Below are 22,370 nucleotides of genomic sequence, written 5' to 3' on the forward strand. Positions count from 1 at the left end.
AGTGACAGACTTGTCCAGCAGTAGGCCATATGTTTTCACAGTTACGGCGATTACTCTTCATATAGTAAACAGTTTACTTAAGGTAGGTACTTTTTAGAAAAGGCGGTTAGCAATGATAAACGAGGTGTCTTACCATGACCAACACTAAGATATCTATAATTATTCCTATCTATATCTGTATCATTACAAGCTTCTCTATTGACGACAGTCTGAATGGGGAAAAAAATTAAGCGAGTTTGAGTTTAAAGTTTTCAGTCACATCTGGGCTTTAGACTGTTGATTAATAGGTAGATCGAGTTATAAGAATATTCCCAAAATTGACACTGAGTCTTGATGAAATACTGTGGCATGCAGCCCCAGTTTTATCTCAGCTGATCCGAGTTTGTTGTCCGTTGCGATAAATACAGTACTTCTATTCCCCATATGCTTTCGATATACGCTTGCATTTGCCACAATAAATATCACCTTTGTCATCGTCGATTTTTTCATAAATTTCATAACCTTCTTTTTTGTGGACTCCACACCATTTTATGGGTTCTATCAACCGTTGTAGGTTGTTGCTAATGATTCGGCAGCTGATCAGAATGATGTGGACAAAAGTCCCCTAAGCACAATACCCTCGTGAGTATCCCACACGCCATTAGCAGGTGGATAGTATCTCTGATAGTATTGCGGCATTTAGACATTTACTGAGACCCCAGAGTCTTAGAAATTACAGCACAAAGCTAGGAACTCCCATCCCTGTCAGCTTGTGAAACAATCATCGTAGTCTCTGGTTCACGTCACCCGCAGGTCTCAGAGCAATAGTTCCCCTATCTGTTTTGTGGAGAATGATGAACATTGTAAGCTTTGTGGAGATTCTGTGAGTAATGACGTGGCATAAGACTTCTGGAACACTTACTTATCAGATAACTTTTTTAAGTTTCGCCTTCTACTTGGCACAACATTCACTGCTCCATAAACGACTTGCTCATTTTTCGAGGTAACCTGACATAACTTTTGTTGGTCTCATATGATTCCGTCAAAGTCTGTTAGTCACTGGATGAATTTGCTGACCTTCACTTTGAGTTGGAATGCAGGGTTCAGATGTCGTTCATCGTACATGACTGTGGTTGTCGATAACCAACTGCTGTTGGCTAAACGGTAGGGGAATACAATGTCATCAAATTCCCGTGTGAAATAATAGGTTTTTATTTCATCGTTCTCTTGGTTCACACTTGACTGCAATCACGAATCGTGTTCCGATTTCATTACAAACACAAAATGGGGATAAGCGAATGGCTTACAAGGGAAACAGCAGAAACGTGATCAACTAATAAACTCAAAAACGTCCTACAGTATTCGACCCTACAGTGCTAATCTAGGCACTCCCAGCCCTGTCCAGCTAGTCATAAACTCATCGAAGTCTCTGGTTCACGCTGCACACCCTTCTCAGAAAAAGAAGTCCGCGATCATATCTGCGCAGAAGTATGCATATTGTGAGCTTCGATTGGATTCCGTGAACAAGGGCGTGGAATAAGGCTTCTGCTGCTATTCAATTTTCAATTTAGATATCCACTCGGTACAACCTTTGCTGGTCTATTAACGACATGCGCCTTCTACGTGGTAACCCGAAATCACACGTGATCGTTGCTTATGATTCCGTAAGTGTCCGCAAGTCGCTGTATGAGCCGCTGAACGTTACATTGAGATGTAATGTGGGGTTGAAATGTCCTTCGTCGTTCATGAGAAGTGCATGTCGATAAATGATGCCGGCTTATACCACAGGAGAATTCTATGACATGAAATTCCTGTGCGATATAATAGGACTTCATTTCACCAATCACTTGGTTCACACTCCACAGCAATCAAAAATTCTGTTCTGATTCCATCATAACTCAAAACGACAAATACGGATTGCTTTACGCATGAGGCTGCAGTAACTGCAATGTATAAAGACAGAAAGATGTTCAGAGGAATAAATTCAAAGATGATCTAAAAAAATGTGAGCACTGAACGTCTACATCACCGTTCTCGACACAACTAAAGCGTCGCATATCTTAAAACATTAACAATTTAATATGCTGTCTGAATACATAATACAGATAAAATTATTAATACTGGAACACTCGCTGTAGTTCCACTGATGCACACTTCAATATTACCCATCCTAATGGAATGTACAAGTATGTGTGATCCATACTACTAGGTATACTGAACATCTCCAGAGAAGGCAGAATAAATTGTCACAGGTTTGTTTGACCCGCGTAAGACTGTCACTGAGATGTTGAAGACACAGAACGAGCAGATTCTTAAAGGAAAGCGGAAACTATCCAGAGAAAATGTGGTGTCACCGCCAGACACCACACTTGCTAGGTGGTAGCTTAAATCGTCCGCGGTCCATTTAGTACATGTCGGACCCGCGTGTCGCCACTGTGTGATCGCAGACCTAGCGCCACCACAAGGCAGGTCTCGATATACGATAGAGCACTCGCCCCAGTTGTACGGACGACATTGCTAGCGACAATACGGACGAAGCCTTCCTCTCATTAGCCGAGAGTCAGTTAGAATAGCCTTCTGCTAAGTCCATGGCTACGACCTAGCAAGGCGCCAATTGTAACAGTGCATGTATCTTACGAGTCGCATTTGTATAGTCAAGAGAGATGTATCACAAGGAGTCATTAAAGTTAAGTATAAAGCAGCTACGTACTTTTCTTGCTACCATTCAATAGTTATCCTGTTCCAGAATTCACGCCCGTCTGCGTTAGATAGAGTGCCTATCGGCCCCCTCAAAATAACACTGTGTCGGCACTTCTGTCGACACATCAGAAATCTTCTATAAAGTGTCCAAAACCAGCTTTAAATGGTGACTGTAGGAACATGTTAGAACCGTTTCCCATCGCTCCCTTAGGGTACGTGAGGACCAATCTAGGTTAATTACAGCATGCACAAAGGCATGTAAACAATTACTTTTCTCTCACTCCATACGTGAATGGCAAGGGAAAATGTCTAAATAGCTGATACAACGGGACATACCCTCTCTCATGCACTTCATAATGGTGTGCACGTTATAGACTTATATGCTGACGTAGATGGATGCTACTACGACGCCTTAGAATGAAATTAATAAACCATGTCTGTATCTACAGTCTTCGCTATGGCACACAAGATGCCAACGCGTGCAGGACGGTGGTCCCTGAAGCTCGCACAGAATTGTTAGCATACTAAAATATTTGTAACGATTTAGCCAACACAATGACTTTTCTGACTTTTTTACGTACTTAATAGGCATACATAATATTTTACGATTAAAAGTGTTTATGCCTTTGTTCCAGCAAGTATGCCTGAATGCTCTATTAGATACAGTTCATAGCGATCCTGTTTGTAGGAGCTGTTTTTAATACAACATAGAAGATCTATCCAGCCTGTAACGTAACAGCAGTGTATTTTGAATATTATCGCATGTTGTTGCCATCATAATGTAATACTGAATGCTTTTTTCTACATTGTTTTTCAAACCAATTGTTACCTATGGAATACGTATTAAATAATTTGGTTTGTTGAAACTATGTTTTACATCAAACTATCTTCGTTATTAATGTCTGTAAGTAACTGCTATCTTCGTGAGGGTTTGATGTAATATATTTGTGAACGTGGTCTCCAACCAATGAGGTAGGATATGTGACTTGAGTCAGTGGTAATCGTTCGTAGCAAAACAATGGTGCAACGCAGTTGGCACCTAATATGCTCAACAATCAGCTGATTTTGTGCAGTAAAGTATGGAACAATAGTGAATGCCGGCGATAGCTTGATACATTTACAGTAGGAAGTCATCTCAGTTTTGTAATTGCCTATGACGAGGGATTCTTTAGGTTAAATCTATGTCGTAATTGCTAGCACTACACGTTCAGGAAGTAGCATGGCCAAAGAATGCAACATGATGAGCAGCAGCTAAATGGTCAATATGAGACGTGAAGATACCATAATATATTTACTGCCATTTGTTTACATGTCTATGCTTCAGTAAAAAGAATAGAACATTTTTCTATTCATCTTAGATATGTGAAGGGATGATGATAATTAAATACGTTAAAGTGATTTATAATTACATGATTCAGTATTACTTCAAAGCTTATAATTTTCTTCCTCCCATGTCATTTTACAAAGTCGTGTAAATCAAAGAATAATTATAGACATAATAAATGTTTTTGGAATAATGATAATGTGACGTAATAGAGGTAAAAATTACATGAATTCCACACTCCTAAAAACGATTATTAAGTTTTTATTGTTAACCAAATAATTTTGATTCTAAAAAATAAACAAAAGTCTCACTGCTCAGATATAAACAAATGCGTAATTCATTTACTGGACAGGTTGCTCTGCAATGTTTCATTGTAATTTTGACGTAACAGATCATTTATCGCAATAAATCGGCATTTTCTATTTAGTTAGTGTAGATTATATTATATCATACCGTTTTACATTTCGTTCACTGTCAACAGGCGTGTATAATTATCGTATAATAACATTTCTGTTGAATTTGTTTTCGAATATATTCCCAACAATCTTTTAGGAATTAGTAATTTTAATCATAACTTTTTCTGTTACATTGATAGAAATCTAATTTTGGTAACCAGCTGATTCATTTGCTAAAGGGGATAAATAATTCTTTTAGCTTAACAAATCCAGAAATCAGAATAAAATTAGCAACCACAACGCAGCCACACTTTGAATGCTCTTGTCGAACACGGGATAAATTAGTTGACATTTGTAAGCAGATTTAAATTGCCGTGACTACTGTGCAATGGTAGACCTAGGCACCCTGGAAAGGGTAGACAGAGACGAGGGAGAACTGAAGGTGTTTTACCGATATCTCTAATAACAAGTTCGAGGTCCTGTAAGTACTTGAAATGAAACTGAGCCACAGAGACTTACGTCCCCAGCCTGCTATACCCCGTGTCAAGAAGTAAATTTGAAAGGCTATGGGTGTAGTAGATTATAAGTAGAGAAAGTTAATATAATACCAGCCAACTGCAGGAGCAGCTATCATATAGAGTAGGGATTCAGAATCAATACCGCTTATTAAAAGTAATAATGACTGGACAGTATTGGGAACAGAAATATCGTCGAAACCGGAGGAAAACAGCACCTAAATCCTGAATACAGATTGCAATGTTCATCATAAGGATAGGACAGAGGCTAAAGGGACCATCTATATATTTTTGTTCACAATTCGGTAATATCGGACGAAGTTGTTACTGATTCTAAATGTGTATCAATCTCCAATCTGCATGAAGTTTAGGATCAAAGGTGGGTTACAATGGTAATCGGATGCTTTTATAAAAATCTACGACAGGAAATGTACAGGTTGAGCAAATTGCAGAATTTCGTGAATAAGATTCCTGATCAATCTATAGTGACAGGGTGTGACGACGACTTGCGAGGAATATTGTAAGAGCTTCATGCGATAAAAACAAGTGTCACTTGCCGATAGAATTTTGTTTCGTGTCGCTGTTATCACTGTGCAACCGTCAGTTTGTCTATGACATGGATGCAATTATCATATCATCTGTTCGTCAGTACATCTCGATGTATCTGGTATGTGTTCTGTATCTCTTAACTGTCGATATCTGCCTGATGCGCCACGGCAGCGCTTCTGCTTTTACTAAGTGACTGTATGTCTTCTGTTTTACAGATGTCTGACTGTGTGTTATGTTGAAATGTTTAATGATATAGTCATTCATTCACAAGCTAATAACGTTTTATTAATGACCTGTTCAGCATTTATGCAGTTCTGTTCCTAATATTCTGTGCGTATTTCCCGAAAATTACACACAGCAGGCAGTTAGAGAACCAACTCGCCTTAGACCTCCAAGCAACAAAAGGACCTCAAGTTTACACGATCTTCCCAATTCGAGGCACTAGCAGAGACCACATCCGCACAGATATGTAGTACTCTCGTTTTTCAGTATTTTACGTATCTGCTCATGTTTTACGTATATGTTTATATATACTATAATTATCGTTCTTTACATTTTCTCGTGTCTTTCCATAATTTTAAGTTGTGTCCCACGGCCCTCGACGTCACGTCAACATCGCGTCGCACGATCGTTATAATGCTGCTCTCAGCCAAACACAATAAATCAATATGTGCCCAAAGGTATCGGAATAATATGTATCACTGCTAATCCACCATCAAATTACTGGATTGTGTGTATGTCGTCGTAGTGCATGAGTTACAGAGGAACACATATCCCCCACTGGTAGAAATAATGACGTCTGGACGTAATAATGACATCATAGAAAAAACCTCAAGCACTGCTACGTTACTGATTTACAATCAAACATAGCATATATATATAAGATATACCACACCCGATAAAGCCTTGCCAAGCCACCTCTACATTACTCATTTTGTAATGTAATACTTCATGTTATAGAAATGGCATGCTGTTAATAATAATTATATATTAAGAATAATAATGTAACAGCAAAATTTTCTTGCTGCCAACCAAAGATACTGTGTGTATAAGAAATAGCACCGCGTTACAAAATGCCCACCTGAAGAGGTGACCAGTATCTACAGCAAAAGGTATCACGCCTTTAGGTTAGGCAACATCTCTAAGGTCTGTGTGCGGTACAGCTGCGACATCGAACACCATGTTAGCAATTACCGAGAAATTTTAATATCATTTTCGGGCAATTGTATCCGACCTGGATGCTGTTGGAAACAGTATTATTACGAAGGCGGGCAGAGCCATCAAGCCCACGGCAAGCAGATCTCGAAAATATACGGACTGTATTAGAAATAGGCACCAGGCCTCAACATCCTTTCGTTCTCTCTGGACGACTGGGAATGATGGTTTCAAAAGTAGCGTCTATGTGTGGACGATGTCTTTCTCGGTCAGCCAGAGCTCTCAGGTAGAAGGAAAAGCCGTGTAACAAGCAATAAATTATTACGCTATTACGTGAGCGTATTTGACGTGTACTAGTAAATCACCACAGCGCCCATCGCATTGTAAGCATAATGTAGAGTTTGCATCAAACGAAACGGGAGGACAAATTTTAATCCATAGTAGAGAATAAATCGCGATGGAAACGAGATACAGCAAAATGTCTCAGATACAAGTTGTAGGTGGCAAAGTGGGTCACAAATTGCTGCTACTGGCCGTAAGCTTCAACGTGAATTTCATGGTGTTTGGAACTTAAGAGTGATTTCATTTTAAATAAGGACCATAATATTTGATTTAAGATTGGAAAGGAACGGCAAATTTTACGTATAAAATTATGCATGACTCACGATCATGGCTAGTTCAGTGAAGGTCATGAAGCAAATTTCGTTTTACTTCAACAGAGGAGGGATAAAGCCTGGAAATGCTGGATGATTGTATAGTCGGCCAGTGTATCGATAACGATCATATGCCAAGAGATATGAGGAACTGCAATGAAAGGCACCATTGCACAGACTACGTCCTTGGAGAAGAAATACATAAATATTGAATATTGATCGCCGGCTGTAGCTGCCGCGCGATTCTAGGCGCTACATTCTGAATCCGCGGGACCGCTACGGTCGCAGGTTCGAATCCTGCCTCGGGCATGGATGTGTGTGATGTCCTTAGGTTAGTTAGTTTTAAGTAGTTCCAAGTAGTAAGGGACTGATGACCACAACAGATAAGTCCCATAGTGCTCAGAGAAATTTGAAGCTTTTTTTTTTGTTGGAAAATTCATCCAAAAGTTTACTCATCAGTAAACTAATCTTCGAGAATACTTGGAATATCACAGTCATCAGTTAGAGCTATTAATGTCAAATCTCCGTAGGAAAACAAGTCGACAATTAAGACTGACGAGACAATTATAAAAGCTTTAAAAGGTCCCCAAATTCGCGACAACTGAAAATCATTTCTTACTTGTGTGGCCTCCAAAGCGAAGTAATAGTCAAGGAGGAAACGAGACACACGATTGATATTATGTGAATATCTAAACGTAATTTAAGGTACGACATATTCATCTCCAAGATATTAAATACTGTAAATAAATTTAATGCCGGACGGAAAGAGACTACCTGTTAGTTAAATCACTCATCCAGTTTATGAAATATTCGCTAACTTAGACCGACATGAGTTTCTCAAAGGCAGTGCGTTTTCTACGGAATCATTGAGACATTCCCACAGAAAGAGACTTGTACTCAAAACCAGTGTCGATCGACGCTGAATACAAAATTGTTACACCCGAAACTCAGCAAACAACATGCAGCTAAACTTATTTATTCTCCAGCTCACAAATGCAACTTGTTTTTACAAATGTAATACATCTATTAAATATTTCTTTATTCATGCTGCCAGGTGATTCTGTCACTCAGATATGTGGTTACTGTTTTTGTAGATCTTGATGCCGTTGGCTGAACCGTACATTAATATTATGCCACCAAGTTCCCGCATGAAGTAAAATATCTTCAATTCACTGTTCACTTGGTTCACACTCCACAGGGATCACGAATCCCGTTCTAATTCCATCACAAACTCAAAGCGACGAATACGAATTGGCTTACGTAGGATCCAGCAGTAACTGCTATGCGTGAAGCCAGAAACAAGTTCAGAGGAATAAACTCAGAGGTAACCCGACAATGCGTGAGCAATGAAGGTCAACTCCACTGAGTATAGACCACTCTCGACGCAACTGCTGTTCTGCATCATTGAAACAGTAATAACTTAACATGCTGCACATACAAAATTATTATAGTACTACTGAAGTACACCTTAATGTGACTGACAGAGCTCACTGGGAATGCTCACTCGCGAAATGGTGCCACCGAACCTGTTTCTGTTACGCCAAAATAATTCAGTACTTAATAAATACTTTCGCCTTAGCAAGACGTAGCTACCCTCCTTTCTGCTCTTGAGTATGACGTATGACTTCCTTCGACACACGCATGTACACACATAATCTCATGAAGCAGGCAAAGATGTAGATTCGTGGTAATATTTATGAAGCTATTTAGATAGATAATAAATTACTCTGTTTGAACGACGCAAGTGCTGTGTGTCGACACAGCTTGCTTTATTTTTCATACGGAGTGTTAAGAATTTATAAATTTATAAATTAATACAAATTATTTGCAAAATAAAATTAATTATTGATAAATATGATTTCAAATGACTATCAAGATGAATTTAGCAACGTGGAATGTTTATCGAAAATTTATGGCTGCAGACTATAAAATTGTGTAGTTTAGTTCAGTTTTGATAGTAGAATTTGGAGTGTAGTGATAAAATAAAGGAATTTTTCGATACAGTCTTATATATTCAAATTGTTTATGTCAGCTGATGGCAATAGTAGTGATAAATTTACACATAGTTCTGAAGTAAGTGAGATTTCACTACTTCCTTTAAATAGTGGGATAAATCATTTGGATGCGATGAAATTGTGCGTCGTAGCGATAATCTAATTTATTTGAATTTATTTTTATTATTCTGATACAACTTATCAAGTTTCATTATTTTTCACTGTCATTTACCGGTACGTGAGATCTGCTACGTAACGTTTCCTCGAATGTAAATAGTCACAGATGTGGCCAAGGTAATGGCTTCCAGTAGAGAAACGTGGTTGCACCCTCAATTGTGTTGCCTCTTTTACAGCCGCTGAATATTGCGGGAACCATAACAAAACAGATGTCCACGGGAAGACGATAAGTTGACGATGTGTCGTATCGAAAAGGAATAAATTAAATCAGAAAAGATGTATGTGGTGAAATTGCGGACTTACCGAATATCGTCTGAGTTATGGGGTCGGTTACGTAGTTTCATCGCAGAGAGGTCACAGTTCATAGTCACTGACGGAAAATCATCGAGTAAAGGAGAAGTGGTAGCTTTGCACTGCCTCAGTAGTGCCTTATCTATATGAACGATTTAGGAAACAATCTTAGAGTCGTCTTAGTTTGTTTGCAGATGATGCTGCTGCTTATCATTTAGCAAACTCATCAGAAGTTCAAAACAAATTGCAAAACGATTTGGAAAGGGTATCTGAATAGTGCGAAAATTGGAAATTTAAAAGATAAGGTCATCCACTTGAGTGCACAAAGTAATAAGTTAATGTTCGGTTGCACAATAAATCAGTCAAACCTAAAGGCGGTACATTTTGCTACATACCTAGGAATTCCAATTACGAACTATTTAAATTGGAAAGAACACATACGATTGACTTCGTTTTATTGCGCGAACTCTTAGCAAATGTAACAGATGTACTAATCTGACTGCCTAAACTACACTTGTTAGTCCCTTTGTGGAATACTGCACAGCTGTTTCGTATTCTTACAAGAAAGACTTAACAGAGCGCAACGAGAAAGTCAACAGAAGAGCAGCACCCTTAGTATCATAGAGAAATAGGGGAGCCAGTGTCACAGAGATGATACAGGATTTGGGATGGACACCGTTAAAACACAGGCGTTTATTTGTAGCGACGGATTATAGTTACGAAAAATCATTCACCAACATTCTCCTCTTAGTGAGGAAATATTCTGATGACGCTGGTATACATAATGAGAAACAATAATAATAATGAAATGTGGGAAACCAGAGCACACACGGAAAGTTATTACTGTTCGTTTTTCCGTGGGCTCATCGAGAGTGAAATTACAGACAATTGTTGTGTCGATAGTTAAAAACTGGTTCAAATGTATCCGAGCACTATGGGTCTTAACCTCTGAGGTCATCAGTCCCGTGGAACTTAGAACTACTTAAACCTAACTAACATAAGGACATCTCAAAAATCCATGACAGAGGCAGGAATCGAACCTGCGACCGTAGCGGTCGCGCGGTTCGAGACTGAAGCGCCTAGAATCGCTCGACCGCCCAGCCGGCGACGTGTAAGAGCTTAACAATAAATTTCTTCAGCGTACTCGTATTACTACACACGAAAATTTGATGACATACAATTCTACTTCGATTTTGTCAACGACAGTTATCAACACCCACTTGTCATGGACGACAAACGATATGCTAACCAACTCATTCCATCAGCAAGATCATCCAACGATTTGCCGACAATGAATTAGTCATAATCAAAAAAACGTAAGTGTCAGCTGTGTACCAGAACGGTCATGTAATTTAAGAAACTGAGAGGGTTGTGCCGTGTAGAATACCAAATTGCAAATAAAATATTTGATGAATGGGAGATGCAAAAGACTTAACCCACGCGATTGGTCATGGAATTTTTACAAAGTTTGTAATATGCTGCGTTCTCCACAGAAGTGATGACGAACGCCATGTTCTGAGACAATAGGGTTGCGTGAAGCAGACACTGAGAAGACAGCAGAACAAGATTCCATAATAGCACAGTAAGTTCGAAAACTGTTGGGTCTCCGTAAATGGGCCACTAACGCACTACAAGCAGAGATCAGATCCATTTAGCTGATAGTGTGTGTGATATTCAGATTTTTTTTTTTTATCCTGTGCAACATTCCACCCTCTTCACCCTGATCGGCTGCCGAAGCATTCGCAACAACGTACGAGGATTGGAAGTGGAGTTGTAAGAATATAAGGTATACAAATTTGGGTAAAAATCCAAACTTACAGCGGTGTTAATTTTTGTGGTAAATGCAAGTGTACATCGGAAGCAAAAGCGTATGGGTAACGGAAGTAGAGTATTTATCGTGAGAGACCTGAAACTCTTATAAGCTGATACAAAAACTTTAAGCTACATGCCAGATTATTTGGCAACACTCAGTAAAATGTGTGGGCATAGTTCAATAATTGCATCTATCTATTTATCAACGGATTCACGCAAAATTGTAACCGGAATCTTCAAAAGAAGCAACTTGCTAAAATGCATGTCCCTCATTCACACTGTCATGATTCGAGATGATTTTAATCGTAAACATATGGATAGGAATTATTAAACATTTGTGAAAGTTGGTCACAGTAAAACTCCACGCACAAAATTGCTATACGCATTTTGTAAAATGTACATAATTTAGATAGTTAGTAAGTCTACATGTGATGATAATTTATTGGATCTAATGGCAATAAATCGTTAGACTGAGGATGTTCGCACTCAAAATTGTATCAGTGACTTTGAGGTGGTTGTAAGAGAGATCAGCCAGGAAAACAGGACGGTTGCGGAAACAGGTCGCAATCTCTTTATTATTTCAAGAGTATTAGGCATAAATGTTAAAAGATGTATCCTACTGTGAGATGATACTTTCAACGCAATTACGGGAAAAAGATTGTGGTGCCAAGCGTACCATTTCTGTAATAATGCGTACCCCTCATCGTGAAAAGCAAATGAGTGCCCACGAATTTCTTTGTTCAGTGCTCCAATAACAGGGAAATCGCATGGGGAGGGATCGGGATCGTATGGAGAGTGCGTATGGGCTCCCAGGAAACTTCAGCAGCTTATTCAAAAATGCTTAGCAGTATGTGGATGGGCTTTTAGTTGCGAAAGTTATTTATATTAAATAGTGAAATAAATAGTTGTAATGTGTAACATGAAGAAGTGAACAGCAGGACTTGTGTTAGTTGCCTATGAGTCAGTGTATGCCTGCAAGTCGCTGAATGAACCGGCTGAAGTTTACTTTCAGATCGAATGCGGGTTTAAATTGTCGTTCGTCGTACATGACAACTGCTTGTCGATTAGTGCTGTTGGATACACCGTAGGAGAATACTATTGCCGTGTGAAATAGTAGGACATCATTTTACAGTGCACTTGGTTCACACTCCACAGCAATCACGAATCCTTTTCCTTATTCCATCTCAATCTCGAAACAACAAATGATGGAATGGCTTACGTAGGAAGCAGCAGTAATTACTATGTACGAAAGCAGAATCATGTTCAGGGAACTGAATTCACGGACAAGCCGACAAGACGTGAACAATGAACGTCATCTCCACTGAGAACAGACAATTCTCAACACAACAAAGGTGGTGCTTATCTTATTACCTTACAATTGTAAGGTATTACTGGAACACTGGCTCTACTACATCTGAAGCACACTTTAAAATCATTGGATAGAGAACATTGTCAATGAACTCTAATAAAATGCCTCCAACAACCACGCTAATGTTTCGACAAAACAATTCGTTAGCAAACAAACTGTTTGGCCTTACCTAGACGTGCCTAACTTTCCGGCTGCTCTTGACTATGGCATATGACATGATAACGCAATAATTTACACACATAATCATAGGAAGCAGGTACAGATACAGAATCGTATTAGTGCTTAGATAGCTATTTAGATAGACAAGGACCATCTCTGTTTGACGCTGAAGTACTGTGCGTCAACACCATTCGCTCATTTTCCATAAGGAGAGTTAAGATTTCATAAATTAATACAAATTATTGAAAAAAATGGAGCACTACGATTTCAAATTACGATCTGAATGATAGTTGCGACGTGAAAATTTTATAGAAAGTTTAAGGCTGCAGAATATGGAACAATGTTAGTTAAGATCACTTTTGATTATACAATTTAATGTGAAGTGATGAAGTAAACGAATCTCACAACAGGAAATTTGAATTTCCAAATTACTTATGACAGCCGATTGAAACAGTAGAGATTCATTTTACATTTTGCTCTGAGGTAAGCACGGTTTCACTGCTTTATTTAAATAGTGACATAAAACATCTGACTGCAAGAAAATCAAGTGTCAGAGTGAAAAATCGAATATATTTCAGTTTATTGTTATTGTTCTGAAATGATTTATTCAGTTTCATTATTCTTCATTGTTATTTAGCTCTACGTGATGTCTGTTTGGCTCTAAAGTAATTAGCCACTGTTGTGTCGAAGAGAATCACGTCCGGTAGTTGTTGCTCCCTCACCTGAGAAGTATCTTCAGCAGCAGAAGAATCACGCAGGAACCGTAGTAAATCACATGTCCATGGGAGGACGGTAAGCTGAAGATAGTTGGCATCGAAAACGAGCAAATTAATTCAGACAAATGCTATTAATTCACGCTGTTACTATTGTGCATCGTCTTGAGCTGTAAAGATCGCTGATAAGAATTGTAGCTCAGTCGACCTAATGCTTCCTTCATTAAAATAACGAGTATATCTTTTTCGTTCACTTCCCCAATGCTGCAGCGTATATTCTCGCTTTCTGAGATCGATTCGTCTCTTGTCACACTTTCGATGTCTGGAACCTTCGACGCAAGAAACAAAGGATTATGGAGACGATGTTCTGCAACATCTTCAGTTCCTGAATCTTATCTCTTACGTCTGCTTTCTATTTTTGCGTTTTATTCGCTTCTGATAACTTCGACGAAATCGTGTCTTTCCTGAATATTTGCTGTTTCACTGCAACGATGTTGCTATAATAATTAGCTGCAAACGTCTTTGCTTCACCCGTCTCGGCAGGCTGAGTGCTTCCATGGTCACAGGCCTGCAGTTTTCTTCTCTACATTACACATTCCATTTATATACTACACAGAATACTACCCCTCATTTCTGTAAAATTATCATTTCTTCACTGATACACAGACACGTCCCTTTACCCGTCCGTAAACTGCCACTTGCTTCGTAGCAAAAATTTGTGTAGATGTGCCTAAAGAATAACGATTCTATCCAGGCGTGTATATGTATGTCTCGGGCATATCTTCGGCCACGAATATTTTTATTTCAGAGCCCAGAAAATATGAAAATCGGAAAGCCAGAGGTTAGGGCTGTAATGAGTAAGTGTAATGTCTTACCAAGAAATTTCATCAGTGTACTCGAAATAACCATCCCAACGTAAAGCTCATCGACATATTATTAAGTTCGTTCTGAATATGCTGCAGATGTTTCGCTGGAAGCCCTCACACATTCGCCATTCGATCCCGATCTCACCCTATTTGATATCCGTGATTTTGAACTCATGAAGTAACACATTCGGGGCCATCGATTTGCTTCTGACATTGAGGAGCAGGGCTTGGTATAACGTGTTTCCACTGGCTCCCACTTATATAACCGCCTCAAGGTCAGTGATACGACTCTGAGTATAAATATTCTCATACAAGTCTAGTCAGTTTATTGTCATTAGATCAGATAAATTTCCATCACCAGTGGGAATACGAACTATCTAGGTACTTTTAGAAAAAGCATTTAGCAATTTAAGCAAGGTGCCTTACCATGGCCAACACTTACAAATGTTTAATTATCCTATCGATAGAGCTATCATTAAAATCTTCTCCAAACAGGCCAGTATGAATGGGGAACATACACTTTAGCGAAATGAGTTTGGCTTTAAAGTTTTCGGTTACATCTGGGCGTGAGTCAGGTGGGCACTAAATATATCCAAATATAAGACTTTGCCCATATTAATACTTGATCTTCCCTAAATATTTAGGGATGCCCCTTCAATTTGTATCTCAGCGAGATCTGAGTTTGTTGGCTCTTGCGATAAATACACTACTTCCACTTACCACACGCTTATGCTTTCGATTTACACTTACATTTACAGCAAAAATTATCACCGCTGTCAATTTCTATTTTTACCTACTTTTCTGTATCATATGTACTCCACACTTTTTCACGAATTCTGCCCATCCTTGTACGGTGTTATGAATGCTTCGGCAGCTGATCAGGGTGAAGTTGATGGAAAGACGCCTACGCTAAAAATGCCTATTGAGTATCCCACACACCATCAGCTAGAGGGATCTGATCTCGTTTGTAGTGCGCTACTGACCCATTCACGGAGGCCATAGAGCGCTATTCTATTAAGCCCCAGCTCCGCCCAGCTTGTCACACTATCTTCAAAGTCTCTGATTCACACCGTCCACTCGTGTCACAACAAGCGGTCTTCGATCAGTTCTGCGGGGAATGCTGCATATCGCAAGTTTTGTTGAACCTCTGGGAGCAAGGGCGTGGATTTTAGCTTCTGCAGCTCCTGTTCATCAAATTCTTTTTTTCCCAATTTCATGTCTCTCCCTCTAGTACTAATGAAGCACAGTTTAATATTACTCAGTACAGATAACTGTCAATCAACAATCACGAAATGCCATCAACAAACCTGCTACTGTATCCCCAAAATTATTTGTTACTACACCAATACCTGAGAGCCTCAGTGATACATAGCTGTACCACAGGTGTAATGGTTCCTCAAGAGGGGCACCAGCCTTCTCTGTAGTTGCATTGGCAACAGTCTCGATGACTGACTGATCTGGCCTTTAAGACCATCCAAAACGACCTTGCTGTGCTGGTACTGCAAACGGCGGAAATCGAAAGATAATTGAAGCTGTAATTTTCCTGAGGGCTCGCAGCGCTACCTTATGGTTAAATGATGATGGCACCCTCTTGGGATAAACGTTCCGGAGGTATCAAGAAGCCCCTTCTGAAAGTATTTATGTAGAGTGTAGCCGTGTATGGAAGTGAAACTTGCACGACAAACAGTGTAGACAAGAATCGAATAGAAGCTTTTGACACGTCGTGGTACAGAAGAAAGTCGAATATTCGAAGGGGGGGGGGGGGGGGGGGAGGAGCGTAGGGGGTTCAAGTCGTAAAGGGAGACGAAGATATGAATACAGTAAGCAGATTCAGAAAAAAGGAGGTAACAGCAATTACTCGGAGATGAAGAGGACTGTGCATGGTGGAGCAGCATGGAGAGTTACATCAAACCAGTCATTAGACTGAAGACCAGAACAACAACCTACACGTGGGTAGCCCCGCTTCCGCTCTTGGCTGTGGCATGTGTCTTGATTCCACACACGGATATGCACACATAAGCATATAAAGTAAGTACAGATATAGTAGAATCGTAATATTATTTATGTAGGTATTTAGAAGTATAAATAATTTCTCTGTTTCGACGGATGATGTGCCGTGTGCCAACACAGTTTGCTTCATTTTTTATAACGGGAGTCACGAATGTATGAAATAATACGAATTACCGAAAATTATTCAACATGCTGAGTTAAGAGATCAGTGAGACTCAAACCTGAGGCTTGGAATGTTTATCGAAACTATATGGCTGTAGAGTATGGAATCATGTTAGATAAGTTAAGTTGTGATAATACAATTAGCTGAGAAGTGATAAATTAAACATACTTTACAAAACAAACGTAATAGTGAAATTGCTTGTTGCAGCTGATGATATAAGTAATTATTTATTTACATTTTGGTCTCATGAAATCATGAGTTCATTGCTTTATTTAAAGAATAGCGACTACATATAAATTACGCGTCCTGGTGAAAAGTCAAATATGTTTTGTGTTTATTGCCTTTGTCCTGAGGTAACTTAGTCAGCTTCGTTACTCTTCATTGTCATTTATCTAGACGTGTAGTGTGCTACATATTGTTTAATTCGAATGTAAATAGCCACTAATGTGTCGAAAATAATAGCTATCAGTAGGGTAAGGCAGTAGCTCCTTCACCAGAGATGTATCTCCTGCAGCAGCTGGATATCGCAGGAGCCATAGTAAATCGTATGTCCACGGGAGGACGATAATTTAACAATGGTTCATACCGAAAACGAATAAATTAATTCAGAAATATTCTATTAATTCACACTGTTGCTCCTGTGAATCGTCTTGCTTCGGAAAGTTCGCTGATAACAATTGTATTTCAGTCACCTCCCATTTCGATACTCAAAATAACGAGTTCATCTATTTCGTACACAGTCCCCGTTGGTGCATTGTATATTCTCGTTTTGTGAGGTCGGGAAGTCCCTTCTCACACTTTCCATGTCTGGAATCTTCGATGCGGGAATCACAAGGTTATCGAGACGACGTTCTGCTGAACCTTCGGTTTCAATTTTATGTCCTATGTCTGTTTATCTTTCGTCCTCTCTTCTCTGTTGACAGCTTCGAAGAAATCGCGCCTTCTCCGAAAATTTGCTTTTTCACTGAAACGGTGGTGCTATGAAAAATAACTGAAATCTTCATGGTCTCACACGTTTCTGCACCCTCAAGCATCTTCCATTCTCATGGTACTGATTCTCTTCTACACGTAACACGTTCCCACTATTACTGAACACTATACTACCTCATTCCCTTAAATAATTACTTTCTTCACAAATAAACAGACACGTCCCTCTGCCCGTCTTCAAACTGCCACATTCCCGCTTCAACTGATATATTCATTTATAACTTAGCTCGTAATGAAAATCTGCCCAGATTTGCGTAAAGAAGCACTTTTGTACCAGGCCGGTATCTATTCGTACGGAGCAAATTGATGACCACGAATATCTTTCTTCAGCTACGCGAACGTATGGAAATTGCTGAGTTCGAGACCGCGAGGCGGATATGTAAGGGCAGACCACGAAACTTCTGCAGCGTGGTCTAAATAACCACGGCCACAAAATGCCCGTCCAAATATTGCTAAGCTTGTTTTGAGTTTGCTCCAGAAGTTTCGTTCCAAGTCCTTGCACAACCTCCAAAAGATCTCCATCCATCCGCATGTAATTACATTGTTTTTGGAGGATTGAAGGAGGACATTGGTGGCCATGGATTTGCTCTGAACGAGGAGGAGCACATCTTGGCACAGTCAAAATGCAATAGGCAACCGCAAAACATTGTTCCATAATGGCTATGACAGTCTTGTCTCACAGCAGCATAGACGATGTAACAGTTATGGCGTTTCCTCTTGAAATATTAAACACCTTGCTTACGTTTTCTTTAAATGTCTCGGTTTAATGGGCTGCCTCTTATACAGCCGCAATGAAATCACTTATAACGTTTTGAGTACGAACGTCCTCAGGCAGGTCTAGTCCTAGGTAGGTACTTTTTAGAAATAGTATATACAAATGTTCAGCAAGAGTGTCTTCCCGTGACCAACACTTATGCAAGCGATTCCAAGTTTTTTCTCTATTGCGATAATTACTCTACTTCCATTTCACAGACGAATATGCTTTCAATATTCACTTTCATTTGCCACAAAATCTGTCAGCCCAGTCAGTTTCGAATGGTACCTAAATTTATCGTATCGTATCGTTTCGTGTGAACACCACATCTTCTTACGAGTGCTTCCAGTCATTGTACGTTGCCTCGACAGCGAGTCAGGGTGAAGTGAATGGAATGTAGGCAAGACTAAGAAACTCTCCTCAGTGCGTCAGGAAAGTTAAGCCTCAAATATGAAAGGTTTTTGAAGTTCTCATTTAAGATTCTGTTGTCTTGATCTACGTTACCTCAGAAGAACACGTCTATAAATTTGATAGTAAGCAAACAAATATAAGAACGCTTCTCCAGAATAATAATGCCCACAGATAAACAGTTTGCAAATTGGAAGCAAAACAGGTATCTCACTTTAAAAAAATCTGAATTTTAATGCCTGCACTTATTTGCAGTAACTGCTTTGAACGTTGCTTCAGAACATCAGTATTTCCGGACAAACAGTGCTGAAGTTGGAACCAAAACCATATCTTGAGACAGCCCTCAATTTTGGGAAAAATAGGCAAAAATGACACGCGTTCAGATTAGCTTCAGTTGCTCTGAATTACAATGCCGGCAAATAAATGACACTGAACTAAGAGGTAACAAAAGTAGAGCATTTAGTGTAGCAGTTAAAAGGAAAAGGTACTTTAGAAGACTAAAATCGTGCTTTAGATTATTCCAAATAGGCAACTATCTGAATCATATCGTATCCGAAAAGTAAGTGGGAGAAATCATGTGCTTTCGTTCAGTTTACATAGGTTACTCTTGCACTGACGTGCGTAAATTAACAACGTAAGAGCATGCAGGAAGGACCACGTGCAGGTAATCGGTTTCCTTTCCTTCTTTTTAATTTTTTTCCAATGTGTTTGGCTTGATCTTGTTTATAACGTATCCTCTCCTTTACTGTACAGTCTATTTTGATTGTTTCATTACGTTTTTTTACATTTTTTCACATTTTGACCATTTTCATCTTTTGTATGCTTATACTGATACATATCTCACTGGAATCATCATATGTGTAATGTCAAACGAGAAGTGAAGCGTTTCCCGCTATGCCTTTTATCCCTCTGAAGAACTTCACAAATGTGTTTAAGGGATATTAAACGACTCACTTCAGTTGCTGTATTACAACCTACAATTAACGTTACTATAATCATTTACTTACATCGTCATTGCTAAATTCTTTACTTTTTTGGTAATTGGTAATGTTTTCTGATATACGTATCGCTTTCTTAATGCGTCAGTTTTAGTAAAACAAGAATCGCTGCGTCAATTGGTGTAATACTGTATTAGCGTCCTGACGTAAAGATAAAAGACTGGATTGAGCAAGTGATCTTCATTTATGCGTGTTGATTTCTCAGTGTTAAATTCAAACATTTACGGGCCATATTTGACGCTCATGTCGTCTTATCCATTACAAATGGGACGTAGTATTGCCTCTCTGTAGTGTTGCTGTGCTGCTTGTTTATCATATTCGCGTTTTCAAATTGTATAAAAAAATGGTTCAAATTGCTCAGAGCACTATGGGACTTAACATCTGTGGTCATCAGTCCCCTAGACCTTAGAACTACTTAAACCTAACTAACCTAAGGACATCACTCAACACCCAGTCGTCAAATCGTATCAAAGTCTAATGTTACTAGTAGGTTGCCTTAGTACTTTCTCTCTCTCTTACATCTGATAGATTTTTCTCTGAGACACCCACTGCACTCATCTTTAAAAACCTAATCTAACAAATTACCAATATTTCAATTGCGTCATTGGTAGTTACCCTCGGTATATTTCCTTGTGTAACTAGGCTTGAAATGCTAGCTAAGAGTCGTGCTCGTTCAATGTACATCTTTTTGCATGATCCCATTTGCACGAAAGGCTATACAAGATTCATTGTATCTCACAGTGTGGTTTGAACTTTCTGAAAGCAATCATAAGAACATGTGGTGGCCTGTAACTGAACAATACTGTCAAATCGCGAAGTATTAGTCGCAACAATTCATCGGCCATTGTCCCTAATCGACTCCAAAATATAATCATTCCGTAGAACACTGGTACCGGACTTTCTAGTTTTCCAAGATGTGGCCATCTGTAACTCAGAACGAGGATGCAATTAAGTATTCTTCGTTTTTTTGGGGCCATTTGTATTGAGCCACTTGTGTTCGAGTATTAACTCGTGGGAGTTATCTATCGATGAATCTACTCCATCCTTAGTAGAACAGTTCCCGGGGTATTCTGTTACCACCTCCGATTTTTCAGTTCAGTGTCGGCTCATTTTTTCCACTGGTTCTGCAATATTAACAGTTCGATAGGTCTGTACATTCAATATAATACTATGTGACATTTCCACTTCATGTAGTTTATACTAACCAGTAGCGGACTGTTCAGTGTTCGGTGAATCATTGTAGACGTCTTTTGCCGAAGCTGGCTTGGGATGACCTGAAAGAGATATCAAATGAATAGTTACGAAGTTGTCACCTGGCTTTGGGCAAGTCTCATTTACTAACAAACGATGTGTCAAATCGTTAAACTCCCCCCCCCCCCCCTTATGCGGACAGGATGGCATTTGTAGTCCCAAATCAAAATATGGGTATCCAAATAGCTGAATAAAGGGTAAAATATACAAGATTGCCATGATGCTTCGCCCTACAGCTGGTCCGTAATAAAGATAGATATCATGCCCCGTCTATGCTAAGTACATACATTCAGGTTCTCTTATGGACTAATTAACTAACGTAGTAGCCCATTTAACAATTCCGGATTCGCAATCGTTGTTGTTGTTACCATCAAAATACACAGTTGTTTAAATTTTTTAATTTTTCATGGTTTTTTCTTTGGTTTCCACTATTCTGGAGATGGCCAGTTCTCCTCTCGTTACGTGGCGCAGAATCTTGCATGCTTTTTCAGCCAATAGGAATAGTCGTCCTTGTGTATACGGAAGATTTCACTATTTCTTGAAAATCATATGAACGTAATGAGACACATTCAGTCGTAGAAAACATGATGGAAGTGCAGTGGTAGAGCCGTCCAAATTATTAAAACACACAGATATATAACGAGCGATTCTAGGCGCTTCAGTCCGGAACCGCGCTGCTGCTACTGTCGCAGGTTCGAGTCCTGCCTCGGGCATGGATGTGTGTGATGTCCTTAGGTTAGTTAGGTTTTAGTAGTTCTGAGTGTAGGGGACTGATAACCTCAGATGTTAAGTCCCATAGTGCTCAGAGCCATTTTGAATGACGCAAATAGCACACGTAGCGTCATTCACCAACGTTAATGAACGGACGCGAAGTTCACTGATTCCAACGTTCACAAAATAGCTTTTATGCAGGTAATTAGATAAATCTCTACGTCTTGTCCAATTTGGTCTGCCTTCTCGTAAAATAATTACGAAGATATCATGTCTCTTCTAAAAGTTTTGTATCTCGCTGCAAGGCTTCTGATATGATAATTAGCTAGAAATGTCTTCGTTTTACCTGTCTCTGCTCGCTCAAACTACTTCAGTTGTCTCCGGAATGTAATACTCTTCCTCACGTTACACATTCAAACTATTTCAACACAGAATAT

This window comes from Schistocerca serialis, chromosome 3, assembly GCF_023864345.2.
Source record: "Schistocerca serialis cubense isolate TAMUIC-IGC-003099 chromosome 3, iqSchSeri2.2, whole genome shotgun sequence".
NCBI classification, from domain to species: Eukaryota; Metazoa; Arthropoda; class Insecta; order Orthoptera; family Acrididae; genus Schistocerca; species Schistocerca serialis.